At 43.2% G+C, this 15937-nt stretch overlaps 1 protein-coding gene across 10 annotated transcripts in view; it reads left to right on the top strand.

Moving 5' to 3' along the window:
- LYPD6B (LY6/PLAUR domain containing 6B) overlaps positions 1–15937 on the top strand; it is a 175947-nt gene that overhangs the window by 121131 nt on the left and 38879 nt on the right. For all 10 annotated transcript variants that reach the window (XM_047871518.1, XM_047871520.1, XM_047871510.1 and 7 more), the window contains one exon: positions 3792–3864. The gene's annotated coding sequence lies outside the window, so the exon portion shown is untranslated. The remainder of the gene's footprint in view (positions 1–3791; positions 3865–15937) is intronic.

Below are 15937 nucleotides of genomic sequence, written 5' to 3'. Positions count from 1 at the left end.
TTTTGTAAAACCACTTTTGTTGGTCGGATGACATAGTCCCCGTCAACCGAACACAAAAGTAGTAATGAACTTCAGCTCAGCCAATTGTTAACAATCTGGGATGACAGCAGATCCTCCCAGCTGAGAAGTTTATGCCGAACAAAGTGGCCTCGATCCTCTGTGGTTCTTGATTTTTGCCTGCGATTCCCTCATCAGTGTACAGAATTGGTTGTTTCTCGTCAACTTCCCGTGGACATCTTTTGATGACTCATCCTGGGCCACTTTTGTGAATTCAGGTGTGTGGTGGCGTCCCCCCTTGGCACCACCTGCTCTTTTATACCCTCAAAAGGTGAAAACCGGAGTGAGGTGCAGGTTCTCGCTTTCTCTTTCAACTGTTACACTGTCTTGCTGGGGAGGTGCTGTGGAAACACCCATGTTTCCACACAGAAGGCTTGTTCCCTGATGGATGTGCCTAGAAATGCAAAGCTGATGCATGGCAAGCCAGCTACGGGAAGATGTGCTTTTCTAGTTGATTCTGTCAGGGTATTTTATCTGCAGGGATGGAAGTTTCTGGCTGTTGACATCAGCTGTTCGGCTAGAAGCTCATTATCACTGGGTCGGGGGTCAAGAATGACACTGTGTAAGCTGTGGGCACCATGATAAGAAGCACTGTGGAGCACACTGGCCGCATAGTGGGGGTACTCTGGTCTCACTTCAGCTTTGAACATGAAGAACATTCATTAAGATTGTGCGGGAGATTCCCCTAACCCTTAGGGAGGAAAAACTACTTAGACTTTTGTTTCCTTGCTGCTGCTACCGGTTCTGAAATGAGGATTCATGTGATTAATTGGCTCCTTGTGGAGTAGCACTTCTGGCTCTTACATACTGTTCTTAGAATAAAGTTAATGTTTAAAAAAATCAAACTTCTCACATTGTAAATATTCAATACTTGTTGAATTAATTATATTTAAAAAATCATTCCAGGGTAAACAAAACATGGTAAATACTAGCAATGGAATATTATTCAGCCATAAAAAATGGAATTCTGGTACATGGTCTAACATGGATGGACCTTGAAAACATGCTACGTGAAATACTCGAATGGGCAAATATTACATTGCTTCACTCATGTGAGGTACCAAATAGACAAACTTAACAGAGACAGGAAGTAGGATAGGTGTTACCTGGGGCTGTAGGAGGGGGCGGGGGGGTCTCATTGTTAATGGATACAGAGATTCTGTTTGGGATAATGAAAAAGTTCTGGAAATGGATGGTGGTGATGGTTGGATGACATTGTAGATATAGTTAGTGCAACACACAGTTTTACACTTAAAAATAGTTAAAATAGGGGAGCCTGGGTGGCTCAGTTAAGCGTCTGACTCCTGATTTTGGTTCAGGTCATGATTTCACGGTTGGTGGGTTCTAGCCCCACGTGGGCTCTGTGTGGACAGTGCAGAGCCTGCTTGGGTTTTTCTCTCTCCCTCTCTCTTTGACCCTCATGTGCATGTGTGCGTTCTCTCTCTCTCTCTCTCTCTCTCTCTCTCTCTCTAAAAAACTTAAAAAATAGTTAAAATAGTAATTTTTTTGTTATGTATATTTTACCACAATAAAAAAGTCTTGAAAATTGATTCCAGTGCAGGAAGGATCTATAAGACTTCTACAGACTCAAACATAGTTAAACCTTCCCTTTTTTAGACATGCATTGCCTGAGCTTTATTAACCTGTCTGAAGGCAGTTTTTTGGTGGCTCTGCCCCTGATCATCAGTAGAGAAAACCTTTACTCCAGGCAGTTGCCAGGGAACACAGCCTAAGGTAGTGTAGGCCACTTCCCACCCAGCTTTGCAGTGGAGAAATATTTCTGGGAAATATCTCAAAGGATATGGGGTTCATTAACTCTTCCAGAAATTCTCATTTTTATCCCTGGATCAAGCCAGATGATCAGATTGCTGTGTGCTTGGGCTTCTTTTTGGCCTTGCTAAATCACGTTAGTGAATTGTGCTTTGGCATCGTGTCTCACTGAGGGATGCAGTAAGAGGCATTATAGGAGACTCTCTATATATGTAGAGGCCCTTCTAATTACTTTGCCTCCTGACCCTTCAGTGTGGATGTTAAAGGATACTTGAAGAATTTACCCAAGGAGGGGAAGGTTAACACCTCGGGAGAGATTTTCTTTCTTCTTTCTTCCTCCTCCTCCTCCTGCTTTTCCTCCTGCTCCTGCTCCTCCTGTTCCTCCTCCTCCTCCTCCTCCTCCTCCTCCTCCTCCCTGTCCTTCCTCCTCCTCCTCCTCCCTCCTCCTCCTCCTTCTTCGTTTGTTTATTTTGAGAGGGTGGGAGGGTGCAACATCCCAAGAGAGGGAGCTAGAGAATCCCAAGTAGGTTCGTGCTGTTAGTGCAGAGCCCAACATGGGGCTTGAACTCACAAACCGTGAGATCATGACTTGAACTGAAACCAAGAGTCAGATGCTTAACCAACTGAGCCACCCAGGCACCCACCTTGGGAGAAATTTCTTAACAACAAAAAAACACTAACGGTCTTGAAATGCTTACATTGTGTTTTATCTTCAAGTCCACGTGATTATCTTGTGTCTTTTTTCTTCATTGTGTTGGCCGATAGGATGCTCAGAACCTAATTTATCAATCACATCAAGAAATAGTTTAATGCCTTACAAAATACATTTCTGTGGACTAATTTTCCTCATGCTCTAGTCTCTTTTCTGTGTTGTCCTCATGTTGTATACATATTTTATAAATTAATGCATTTTTTTTCTTGACATTAGGTAGTATATTAGAGTTCTGCAGAGAAACCTGACCAATAAGGTGTGTGTGGGTGTGTGTCTAGCGATTGATCAATAGACTGATTTTTAAGGAATTGACTCCCATGATTATGGAGGCTGGCAAGTCCAAAATTTGCAGGGCAGGCTGGAAACACAAGGAAGAGTTCATGTCCTAATCTCAAGTCCAAAGGTGCATAGAGGCAGCATTCTCTCTTCTTAAAGGAACTTCAGTCTTTTCTCTTAAGGCTTCAGCTGGTTGGATGAGGCTCACCCATGCCACCAGGGATAATCTGCTTTACCCAGTCTACTGATGTGAATGTTAATCACATCTAAAAAATACCTTTACAACAATGTCTACACTTGTGTTTGACCAAACAACTGGGCACCATAGCCCAGTCAAGTTGATTAAACACATGAAATTGGCATCACAGATGAGGGCTATAAATATATAATAGGATTTCCTTAGAATTGGGCACAATTGTTGTCTTTTACATTTGCAGATTTGAGTGCTTGTAGAAGAAGATTGCACTTCCCTCCCACCCCCTTATTTGGGTTCAAGTCTCGTGTTGTCATTATTTCATCAGCTGGTAGGGCCGTCTTCCAAAGCAGGGTTAGTTAAATGGCATAGAGTCTTCTTTGTGTGTGGACGTGTTGAGTGTGTGAATGCTCTGACCTGCCAACATACCCTGATATATGTAAGTGTTATACAAAGTTCTGCCAGCTCCTTGGTAAACAGCCATTTTTGTGGAGGGACGTGATGAAGTGTATGATTTCACCAGTTATTACCATTCCCAATTAGGCCCCAAGTGTGTGTTAATAAAAAAGTTAGCTCACTCTCTGTAACTTTAACAGTCTCACCTGACTTGATTCCAGGGATTTCATTCATTTGTATTGTTCAATTGATTATGTTGCTGCTGTTGTAGTCTGAAAGGTCTTCAAACATCCAGAGACCTGCTTTTTGTTAGAAAACATTCCAGATGTGGAGGAATGTAACTCTTCGCCAGCAGTGGTTCTTACCTTATCTTTTTATCTTTGGTAGGCTGGTTACTTTGTTTGGGCACAGACCTCATCACCATTGGAGAGAGGAGCCTGACAGCCGTGTTCTCTCTGAGGTAAGAATGGAAGCGATTACAGACAGTCGTTGGCTTTTCATTTGGGAGCTCAGGGTTAGATGATCAGGGATCCACGCGGACTCTACCTTTTCCCTGTCTCCGGGTGATTTGCCATGTTTTCTAGTCCATCCTAACCATGCGTTGCTCACTTGGTCCTGGGATTTGGAAGGCAGATTTTGGTTTAAGTCCTGTTTCTGGTGAACCCAAGGAGGGAGTCCCCATGCCCAGGGAATGATTAGTGGATGAAAGACTTTTCTGTTTCCCATATACTAATTTGGTCAATTACAAGAGCATCTTCTAGAGGAACTATCCCACTGATGGGGGCAGGAATATGTGGGGGATAGGGAGTGATGCTCAGAAATGTCTGTATCAAGTGAAATACGTTGCTAACTCTCCTTAGCTAACTGTGTGCATTAATTATTGAGCATTTGTAATTATAGAACATTTAAATGTTAAAGATTAGAAAATATTTCCTGATCCAAAAGAGGATGAAGGTGTTACCCCAACAAAGAAGAGGCAAGAGCATGTTTGTCTACTTGGACATGTTTAAAGTTGTACGTTTTACTGAGGACTGCTTTTTATTTCATTCGTTTTTGCCCTTGTGGGTTTAGGTATGGTGCTTAATACACATGTTGACCAGGTTCATTTGTCAGGCCTCTCTTTTCTCAGTGAAAAAAACCAAAAAACAAAACTGAATCTGAGGTCTGGTTTTCTGATGTCAGGCAGCCAAGGCCACAGAATGTCTCTTTGAGGATTCAGGGACCTGAACCTGATCTACTGAGGAATCTTCTTCCTGGTATGGGCTATTAGCTCCTAGCCCAGAAACCTTTTGCCTTGCAAACAGACCTCCCACCTTGCATCTGATGCGTGGGGGAGGCAGCCTCCAAGAGAAGTTGTCTCCCATCAGAGCTGATGGGGCCAGAAATCTTCCTGTTTCTTGTCTAAAGAGCAGATAGAATTATTAGCACCCATGTTTGTTAATGATAATTACATGTTTCAAGTACAAAGCAGAATTCTGTAGAATATCTACTAAGATGGTTTGCTCCTTGCCTTTGTAAAAGGGATGACATTGTACTATCCTAATTAGGCCCCAAAAAACATGTAGGAATCTATATGTTATCACTGTTTCCCCCAGGGCGTGCTGGGTGGTGTGCAAACTGTTACTTCAACTTAAGAGTCTACTACTAATAAACCGAAAGAGTATGGAGATGAGAGAAGGGACAGGCCAACAGTGAGATATATGGAGAGCTTTGGGCTGTCTTCCAAAGCAAGGAAACTTAATGCCTTTTTAGTTACAGCGTTAAACAGTATTAGGAACATCATAATACTGATAAGCATAATAATAATGATAACAATGGCAATAAAAAATAATAACTCTATTAGCACCTCTATCACCATCATCATGACAGCTAACACTGGCTGGCTCCTACTTTCTGCCAGGCGCTAGACTAAGCATTTTGTTTTCTCTCTCCATATGCACAGCTTTCCTATGAAGAAGGTCCTACTAGTGCCCACCTTTTGCGGTTGAGGAAGTGGAGGATTAAATGAAGTAGGTGAGCTGCCCAAAAGTTAGCCAAGCCGGAAGTGGCAGACCAGGAATATAACTGACCGAACAGCACAGAGCAGAGTCCAAGCACGCTGAGGCTTTGACCCACCTGCAGACATTCGGGGCTGGCACTCCACCTGACTTTCACGCTTGCCCCTGCTCACATGCCCTTTGCCTCCTGACCACCACCTGTCACTGACAGTGTGTCTCTTCCCAGTGAGTTGGCCAAGACATTAAAAAATATATAAGCAGCCCAAAAATGTGGGGGGGGGGGGGCGCATGGGTGGCTCAGTCGATGGAGCATCCAACTTTGGCTCAGGTCATGATCTCACCGTTCGTGAGTTCAGATGCCACATCGGGCTCTCTGCTATCAGTGCAAAGCCTGCTTCGGATCCTCCCTCCCTCCCTCCCTCTCTCTCTCTCTATCTCCCACTCCCCTGCTCACTTTCTTTCTTTCCCAATCTCTCAGAAAAATGAATAAGCATCTTAAAAAATTAAAAAAAAAAAGAATGTTAAAGAATGTTTGGTCTATAGGGAACAACAGAAAGATAAGGAATTCTCCCAGTTTTAAAAGATGCCAGCGTTACAGTCATGAACATGTTAGTGTGTTTTACTGCTGTTTTTACCTTTGTGTATCGTTTGTTCACATAGTTCCTATGGATTTAAGTTTTGAAATTGAACAAGTATTGTGCCTTTGTCTCATTAGCCTATTTTAAGGGCTGCTGAGCATTTGAGTGTACGTGGTTAGAGGGCTCTTTAGTTAATTCCACAAGAAGTTTTATCTTTGGGTTCTTCCCATGTGACAAGTGCAGAGTTTCTGCTCATTATGTTGGATAGCTAGTGTGTCTACTGCAAGATGGGTTAGAATTGTGGGGTATCTCTGTGGTCTCACACTGTAAATACCTTGTGTCTTGAGATGGGTCTCTATGGGGTTGGTGGAAGTCCTATTGGACTGAGACCAGGAGACCCAGATTTGGCTCTGCATTGAAACCAGTTGTGAATTCTTGGGTAAATTACTTCATTTTAGTATCTTCATCTGCAGACCAGTTACATCCACTCAGCTCTGTGATTCCATGAAATCAGTTTTCTGAACTCCCTTGATTTATAACATGATCAGTTCCAATCGGTGCAGCAATTTGGGCATGGCTCAGCTGGATTACTCTGAATTGCTTCAAGCAGGAAATTTTGTTTTTCGAGATAACCAGACCTGTAAGCTCTTGGAATGTGGAATGTCTTAGCTACTTTTATATAATCCTTGCTATCTTCACTCGTGTGCTTTCCTCCTTCCTCAACTTTCTCATTTCTAGACACCCACAGAACTGTATGGTACAAAGTATGTGCTCAACAAATATGGCATGAATAAACAAATACGTGGACGGATAAATGCTACTGGTCTTCACCTGAGAAACTTTAGCACTACGGGTAATCCAACTTACCAGATTAATAAGATTGCTTTCATTTAGATGTGGTGGTTTTGCTTATAACAGACAGGAACTTAAGCTTCCAAAGTCTCTCCTAATGTATTTCAGAGTGATTCTCCTACAAAGTTGATTATCAGTTCTTACCACATGTTACAGATGACAGAACACTGACTTATGGAACTTGGCATTTTTTTTCCCCCTTTTGTATTGTGGGGTGAGATAGGTTTTTTGGTTTGGTCACAGCAAAATCGAAGCTTGGAACGTGATCATTCTCTTGCTGTGACCAGCAGAAAAAATGAAGATGTTCTGGGCTCCCTGTATTCTTGGAGCCACATATCAGGACCATGGGGCTTATATGGTTGATTCTGACTGGCTCCCCCTTATTCTCACTTGGTGATGCTGACCTTGAATTGGTTTGCTTTTGCCTTGAAGGCATCTATCCACTTCGTATAATATCTAAGACACATGGTATAAAGCTACCTCCAGGGAAGCCATATCTTGCCATTTCGGGCCCTGGATTGTATCGTGGACTAAAGGGAACAAAATCCTTTTTTCCATGCCATCCACCTTACCCTCTGCAAGGACCTAATTTGGCCCCTTCCTTGGCACAGAAGGCTTGCCTCTGTGTCTCCAGATTTGATCATGCACTGGTCTTAGCTTTTCCCAAGTTAATGTGCTGACTGTGGTGGCCTTACTGGCCCTAGGTGAGTGGGATGAGATCTTGGAAGCACCACGTGGAGGTTGGTTAACCTGCTGACAGACAAGTGGCCTGGTTTCATGTGAACGTTTGTGTTTGAAATGCTATTGATAATAAAGCCTCATTTGTTTAGGGCTCTGTGTCCGTTATCTGTTGCATATAAGAAATCACCAGAAACTTAATGGCCTAAAACAACAACCATTTTATTTGCTCATGATACCATGGGTCACCAGTTTGGGCTAGGTTCTGACTCCTGTTGTCCAGCATCCCTCATGCCACCATACCTAGCTGGTACCTCTGAGGGAGTTGAAAATAGACTTCACTTCTTTTTTTTTTTTTTAAATTTTTTTTTTCAACGTTTATTTATTTTTGGGACAGAGAGAGACAGAGCATGAACGGGGGAGAGGCAGAGAGAGGGAGACACAGAATTGGAAACAGGCTCCAGGCTCTGAGCCATCAGCCCAGAGCCTGACGCGGGGCTCGAACTCCCGGACCGCGAGATTGTGACCTGGCTGAAGTCGGACGCTTAACCGACTGCGCCACCCAGGTGCCCCTAGACGTCACTTCTTAATGGAATAGCTGCAAAGAATTCATGGCCAGGTAAAAGTTCTCATAGGTTCTTAACTTTGATCTGAAAGCAATCTGAATTTTTTTTATTTTGCCTTAAACTATCCTGGAGTAGGGATGGTATTGTCAGCCCACCCGAGAGAAGTCTGGGAAACAGTATGCTGTGTAACATACTCAAGAATATAATAATGATGATAATAATAGAGATAGTAATAGTAACATCAAATATTAATTTGTTCTTACTATATGTCAAAAGGACTGTTTTAAGTCCTTTACATATCATAACGCATTTGGTCATTATACAGTCTTATGGGTAGGTACTATTTTTATGCCCATTTTATAGGTGAGAAAACCAAGGTACAGAGAGCTTAAGTAACTTCCCCCAATGTCAGAAAGCTACTCAGTGGCAGAAGTGGGGTTCCACCCAGGCACACTGGCTCCAGAGTCTGCATTAACCCGAAGTGCTTCTCAGGTTAATGGAAATGAAATCTTCTTGACTCTTGGCAGAGTTCTCCCTTGGACATGTAGTGTTTCTAGAGGCAGGGACATTGGCTATTTGGAGAGAGACATAACCTTTCTGTATATACATGTGGCCAAAAATGGATCCCTAGTTGGAGATAGTAATGACACTTGTCCTATGGAATGGAGACTAACTCTCCTGAAAGAGGGTGTGTGTGTGGGTGTGGGTGGAGATGTCTAGTGATGGTGGTCATGGTCATGCTGTCACTCTGCTCATCTTCTGGGGGAGATGTTTGAAGGACGAGAATATTTAATAATGTCCTCGCTAGCCTTCCAGATAGTCTCTTGTTCTTGGCTTCAGGTAATCAGCCTAAGCTCAAAAGAAAAGAATGTATTCAGCTTCTTGTTTAAGGATGACCCCAGGGAAAGGGTGGGTTGACAGCCGCTTCTATACAGCATTTGTGGTACTACATCGAGTCCAGTCTCTAGGTGGCGTCAGGTGGTTTATGTAAGGAAAATGACAAATTTTACTGACATTTTTAAGATTACCCTTGTCACCATGGGTGAAGTGGCCCATAGCCCCTTCCTTAGTTTGACAGGTTCAGAACACATTTAGGGGCCAGGACTTTGCAGTTGGCAGTAGAATGGGGGAGACACTCCCAGGCTAAGACTTGAGGGCACTTATTCCTGCCACCTAGCATCTTCTCCCCATCAGATCTCATTGTTGCCTCTTGGTTCCACAACTAGCCACCTCCTTCTGATGTCCTTGCCTTCCTACTTTGACTCAGGTTAGCATCACTGACTGCTCCCCTTGCTAGGAGGTGTTTGCCACAACTTCTGCATATGTGAGAACCTGCATGGTCACCCTAATACAGACTCCATCTAGAATCGGAGCGGAACAGTAGGCAGTCTAGACGTGCACAGCCCCACCAGGGAGGGTGGAACGTGGGGTAGGGACGATGGAGAGGACCTTGCTGGTTGCCCTCCCCTCCCACCACCCCTCACCTTCCCACACCAGGAACTTCCCTGAAAGCCACAACCCTTGACTGTCAAGACATCCTAGTGATGCTGTCTCCCTACTGGTGAAAACCATTATATTTATAGTCTTTTCCTTCAGCTAATCTTTTTTTTTTCTAATTTTTAAAATGTTTATTTATATTAGAGAGAGTGAATGAAGCAGGGGAGGGGCAGAGAGAGGTGGAGACAGAATCTGAAGCAAGCTCCAGACTCTGAGCTGTCTGTATAGAGCCTAACGTGGGGCTCGAACTCACGAGCCATGAGATCATGACCTGAGCCGAGGTCAGACGCTTAACTGACTGAGCCACCCAGGTGCCTCTCCTTCAGCCAATCTTGAACAGAGTTCATAATCGTGTCCTGCATCAAATACGTTTTCCTTTTGGGGTACTTCCTTTTTTTCTGATTTGAACCAGCTGGGACAGTTTAATCTGTCCCATAGGAATGAAAACCTGACAGGCAGGTCTCTACAGCAGACATGCTGCAGACAGTGCCTTACTGTCCGTGGTTACAACTGAATGGTTCAGCCTGTCTTTATGATAGAATTAGGGAACGGAACACAGGCAGGAAGCTTCTTTTGTTTCCAAGGCCTTTGGGGCTGTTCTTTCCTGGCTATAAACTTAATTGCTTCCTGGGATGGATCTGTCCAGCAGGCCAGTACCTCGTTAGCTCCCACCTGTGTGGCCAACCGGGACTACCAAAGCCTGCACCTTCGTTTTCCTGTAGGCTTGGTTGGTTGATGAACATTAGCTTTCCTTTGGCTGTGGCTAACATTGCCTGTTTTGGGGCACTGTTGATGCACAGGAGTGGGATGTGAGGATGGAGGGGGTGGGTGAAAGGCAGGTGGGCCTTCTGCGTCAGCGGTGGACAGGATGATGTAGTGCGCTTAGAAAACTGGTTTGCCACAGGGTCCTTGAGTGCACACAAAAGTCCTCCTGTTTCCCGAAGGGGAGGTTGAGTCACCTTATCCCCACAGAGGACATTTCAGACATGGTATTAGCCTGAATCCACTACAGTTTTGACTCCACCCTAGGATTGCTGGGTTTCATTGTTCGCCTTTCTCATTGGTTTTATGACCAATGTTGTAGGAAGACAATACCTGAAAGTTTGTATAAGCCTTTCCCCCTTTTTCCCCTCAGCAGTGAAGAGGATTGCTTAACAATAAACACAGAAAGGGAGTTAAAAAAGAGAGAGAGACGAGACAGAGCTTTGCTCTAGGCTGGCTCTTGGCAAGGGAGTCTGAGTTGGAGAAGGCATTTTCAGTGGTTAGAATGCACGTTTACCTATCTGCACATGCCTCCCTCAGCTTCTAACCCATAGCACCAGGCACTTCAGTAACTTTCTTGTCATCCTCAGTGGCTCCTCCTTGGAAGGTTGTTAGTAGTCCAGCTAAAGCAGAGCATTTCAAATTTAACCTTAAGCAGCTCTTGCAACTGCATCTTCAGGAAATCTTTCCAGAAGAGAGATGAAAACTTCCTCTGTGTCTAAACGTGGCAAGCCCATGCATGATTCTCCTGTTTTCACCATGATCACTTTCCATATTTTTACTGTGAACATCAAGTCCTGTCTACTTCTTAGCCATGTTTCCCACCCTTTCTCCTATGTGGCAGATCTGCATTAACCACTCACTGTGGCACCACCAGCTGGGTGATGAATAAATGTCTTTGCACAGGAATATTACCCACAACGTGTACTCAATCCCAGGAGCCTAGCTTCTCTTGTGCTATTAAGTTTCAGGTATACTTTGGATGTGTGGTCAAACCTTTTTACTTAAGTTTACTTTAGTCTCAGCAATATATTCAATCAGATTTTTACCAAAATCGCACATCGTATGTAAACCTATTCAGTGCTCAGGGCACCTGGGTGACTCAGTCAGTTGAGTATCCAACTTTGGCTCAGATCATGATCTTGTGCTTTGTGAGTTCAAGCCCCACGTCAGGCTCCATGTTGACAGCTCAGAGCCTAGAGCCTGAGATTCAGGCTTTTCAGATTTTGTGTCTCCCTCTCTCTCTGGCCCTCCCTGACTCATGCTCACTCACATGCGTGCTCTCTCTCTCTTTCTCTCAAAAATAAATAAAACTCACAAAAAAAAGCCCTATACTGCTCTTATCCAAAGGAACTCTAATATGAGTTGCCTGCCATCTATTAAATCAGTTTATTTTTTGCCTGCCTTCAGTAGCATTTCATTTGTAACTAAACAGTATTTAAAATTTTTTAATTGAAACATATTTGACATATAACATTGTGTAATTTAAAGGTATAAAATGTTGACTTGATACATTTATATATTGTAATATGGTCACCATTGTAGTGATAGTTAGCATCTCTATCGTGTCACATAATTACCATTTCTTTTTAGTGGTTGGAATAATTAAGATTTAGTATTTCAGTAAGTTTGAATATAACACACCATTGTTTATATTCACTATGTTGTGCATTAGCTCCCCAGGACTCATTTGTCTGCTAGTTGCAAGTAAACAGTATTTTAACGTCTCTCTCAAAAGGGTAAATTAGAGTAATGCAACATGGAAAATAGTGGGGAGATGCGGATTAATTAGGAAATGAGAATCCCTAATGCACTCATGGATTTACTCCTGAGATGGGTTATACTCAGAAAGATTTTCAAGTCTTTAAAATGAACTGCCATGTTAGAGGCTTTCGTACATCGGTTTGTGTTTACTCTGTTAGAAGAAGGCCTTGTATTAGTTTTATATAAAGGATTCCTAAAATAACCAAGCAGTGACCAAGAGCAGAGAGCCAGATGCTGTTCCTATAGGATTTTGCTCCACTAAGATTCCAGATGTCCTCTCTGCCACCTCTCCCCTATCTCCTTCATAGTTCTGTGGATAGCTTTCCTTGAACCATGAGCTGAAATGCAGACTTTAAATACAGAGTTCTGATATGTTAGGGAGGAAAGTGACATTGATTTATTTGTTCTGTTTTTGGCCAGCCTGAGGAACCTGTCTTGTCAGGTAATGAACAACTGCTTTTATCCTAACTGGTGACTTCAAGAGAACGATTACTCATCCCATCATTACCATTCCCCTGAGTCATCTAGGCTGGCTCATATTGGTTCCAAATGAGTAAGAGTCTTCAGGCAGTGGACTTGAGGGCCAAGGTACCTGTTTGGTAATATTAGTTATATAAACGTACCTCGGACATGGAGTCATGTCTCATTCTGGAACGATACTTCATAGGTGCAGGTTTCAGCCGTGTGTCTGTTTGGTACCTTGTATCATCTGGTATACTCAAAATTGGCCATTATAATGGTCAGTATAAAATGATTATATGACTTACCAGACCTCTAGCCTGCCTGCTGTGGATCTAAAGGGCAAAGATATAGCTATTAAAATGAATGGTGATTTGGAGCATCTCTGCCTGCTTAGTGGTCCTGTAGGTTGATCATGGAGTGTTCAGTGGTCATCTCCATAAAGCTACTTTAAGGCCTTGTCCTTGTGATGGTGGGGAGAGCACCTTAACACTTAAGAAGACCTGTGCCATCATAGATGGGTACATCTGCAAGGCAGCTGGAGTCATTTCCATTTTATACAGATACTACCTTGTGGTACTGTTCTTGGGTCCAGTTGTATATGATTTGGAGGACAAACATGAGACTTTCCCAGATCAAATTTGGTTATATGGATAACTGTGGAGATCAGTATTGACTGGCATATGTGTTCCAGGTCTTTCCAAAGTTCAGTTTATTTCAGAGTTCTTTCTTTCTTTTTTAATGCTTTATTTACTTTTGAGAGAGTGTGAGGGAGGGGGAGACAGAGGATCTGCACTAACAGCAGCAAGCCTGATGAAGGGCTCGAACTCATGAACTGTGAGATCATGACCTGAGCTGAAGTTGGACACTCAACTGACAGAGCCACCCAGGTGCCCCAATTTCTGAGTTCATAATATTTATATTCATTACAGATAGAAACTTAGCTTTGAGTCTTAACATTTAAGGCTCAGTTGAGCCATCCCATGTTTATAGGACAGCTTGACATCTAGAAAAGAAGAACATAAAGCAAAATGCTGAATGCAAGTTTGTGGGTTAGTTTAAAATCCTACCTCTTTTACATATTCATAACTAATCCTTTCCAGGTTTAAATAAAATCAGCAGTTGCTTTAATAACAGCTATTCTGTCACCTTTCTCTGTCTTTCAGGCACTTGTAATACATCACTAAACGATATCAGAATTAACCCAAAGTACTTTAGACTGAGCTGCTTGGGGCAAGAACCTTGCCTTCTTCATCTTGAATTCCTAGGACCAAGAAGGACCAAGAAAAATAACACCCCCTGCCCCCCATCACCCACCCAGCCCTGTCCCAACTCTGTTTTATAAGCAGGTATAAAGTAATCATGAAAATAAAGGAAATTGTGATCCTGACATCCTGGCATTTGACAACATGTCCTGTAGTGTAAGTGTTCGGTGGGAGCCAGGGTAAAGGCGGGAGCAGCTGCTCTGGGATCTTTGGACGGGGCCAGCATGGAAAGGCAATAATGCATACCCCACGGTAGATGGATTTTTATCATTGCCCCTGATTCCTGTGTTGAAACAGGAAGGCTCAACCCAGACAAATGCTAAGGAAACAAACCCAACTCTTTTATTACACTCTCCAACATTTATAGCCAAGTCCTATTCGATGCCCTTCTCCTTGAGGCATTCTGGCAGTCATCTTAATGATTTATTTTCTTTTTCACAACCAAAAAACAAATAAAATATTTTATCACCTTTTGGGTAGACTTGATGTCTTTCTCTTCATTTCATCACTTTCTGGGTCTATAAAATTCCTCGTACCTTTCAGTTTTTATAACTCAAGGAAAAGAATCCTGTTTTTCTCATTTCTTATGTGAAGGTTCACCCCACTCCCGGACCTATGTGATTTTTTTTGGGGGGGGGGGAGGGGAAGTAGGATCTATATCCTCAAGCCTGTTGTTGTGTGTGGAGGGGGTGGAAGAGACGGGGGATGGAAAAAGGGGGACTCGAGAAAGGTCATGTGAATTGCAGGGAAAGGTTTTCAATTAAGAAAAATTTTTTTCAAAGCTGTTCTCCACTATTTAAGGTATAAAAACTGTGGAGCCATTGGTGGTGAAGTGTAGTGGGTTGTACTGGTTTAAGAAGAAAATTCTCTACAGCTGATATTAGCTCTGTGGTTTCTTTCCCATATCTACAGTAAAAACCAATGATCTGTGTGAGAGCCCACAGCACTGTGATTACCCCTCTCCATTCTGAATTGCAGGTCTGCACCCCAGCTCCCTGCTTTATAGCTGGCAGGCTCAGTTTTTCTACTCTTTCCCCTTTTTCTCATTTCTGCCTCATTTTCCATATGGCTCCTTGCATTAAGGTGTCAGCAGCAGGATATTCAGACCAGTCATTGTGAGTCACAAAAGCTACTCCACCACATGTGGGTTCATAAGGGGCAAAGCTGTTCTCCGGGAAGCGGGGTCTCAAGTCTGAGTTGATGCAGCACGTGAGGGTGTGCAACTGAGTTTAGTGAGTTTAGTGTGCAACTGAGTGGTCTGAGATCTCTGTCTCCTGCCCCTCAGGTCCCTCCCCCATCAGCTCCCGTGAAGACCAGAGAATTGAAAGGGAACGCAGGGTCCTTACCTTCAAGGATCCTTCAAGGAGTTGATGATTAGTTTTAGGAAGAATGGGGAAGCATTCAAAGAAAGGAATAAAGACTATTGTTAAGTGGCTGGTGCCTAGATTCCGGACCCTCGTGTGCCTAGGCCCCTCTGTCTGCCACTGTAACTTCCTGCCTGCCAGACGTGTGACTTGTACTTGGTCATGTTAACTATTGATTTTTTGCCCTTACCTTAATTAGTTGACTCACAGACTTCCAAACTATGTCTGATTTTTTACTTTGGAGGGGCATTTAGTCTAATCAGGTAAGTAGAGATGATTGACGGGACTTGTCTGATAGTCACCTACATCCTAGCATGACAGCCAACCCGTGGATACTACAGAAGGCAGTAATATTATAACCCTAAAGGGCATCACCAGTCATATAGGATGCATATCTGACAAACTTTAAAATTAGGGTAGCACCTGTCTTTGAAACCAACAGTAACTCTACTAAAAAGAGACCTTCCCCTATACACACACCGCCTATCCCCATGCCTTGAGACACCCAACGCTCTTTGCTTTGAAATGTTTCCTTGATTTTCGTCCTCAGTTGAATTGTTTGGGGAGATTTGAAGTGGATCAGTGGAGCTGTGTTTGCATTTTTCTGGAGCGTGAAAAATAGTGTTTCAGTTATTACATGTGGAGAGATGAGGCAGCAGATGTACAGCCTGGTTTTTAGATTGCAGGTGGAATCAGCAGCATCGGTAGTTAGAGAAACGGCCCCCAAGCATGTGAGCTATGTAGATGCATT

The sequence above is a fragment of the Prionailurus viverrinus genome, chromosome C1 (genome assembly GCF_022837055.1).
Source record: "Prionailurus viverrinus isolate Anna chromosome C1, UM_Priviv_1.0, whole genome shotgun sequence".
Classification (NCBI taxonomy): Eukaryota; Metazoa; Chordata; class Mammalia; order Carnivora; family Felidae; genus Prionailurus; species Prionailurus viverrinus.
Note: the sequence above shows the minus strand (reverse complement) of the source record. Positions and strands in the feature narration are given on the sequence as shown.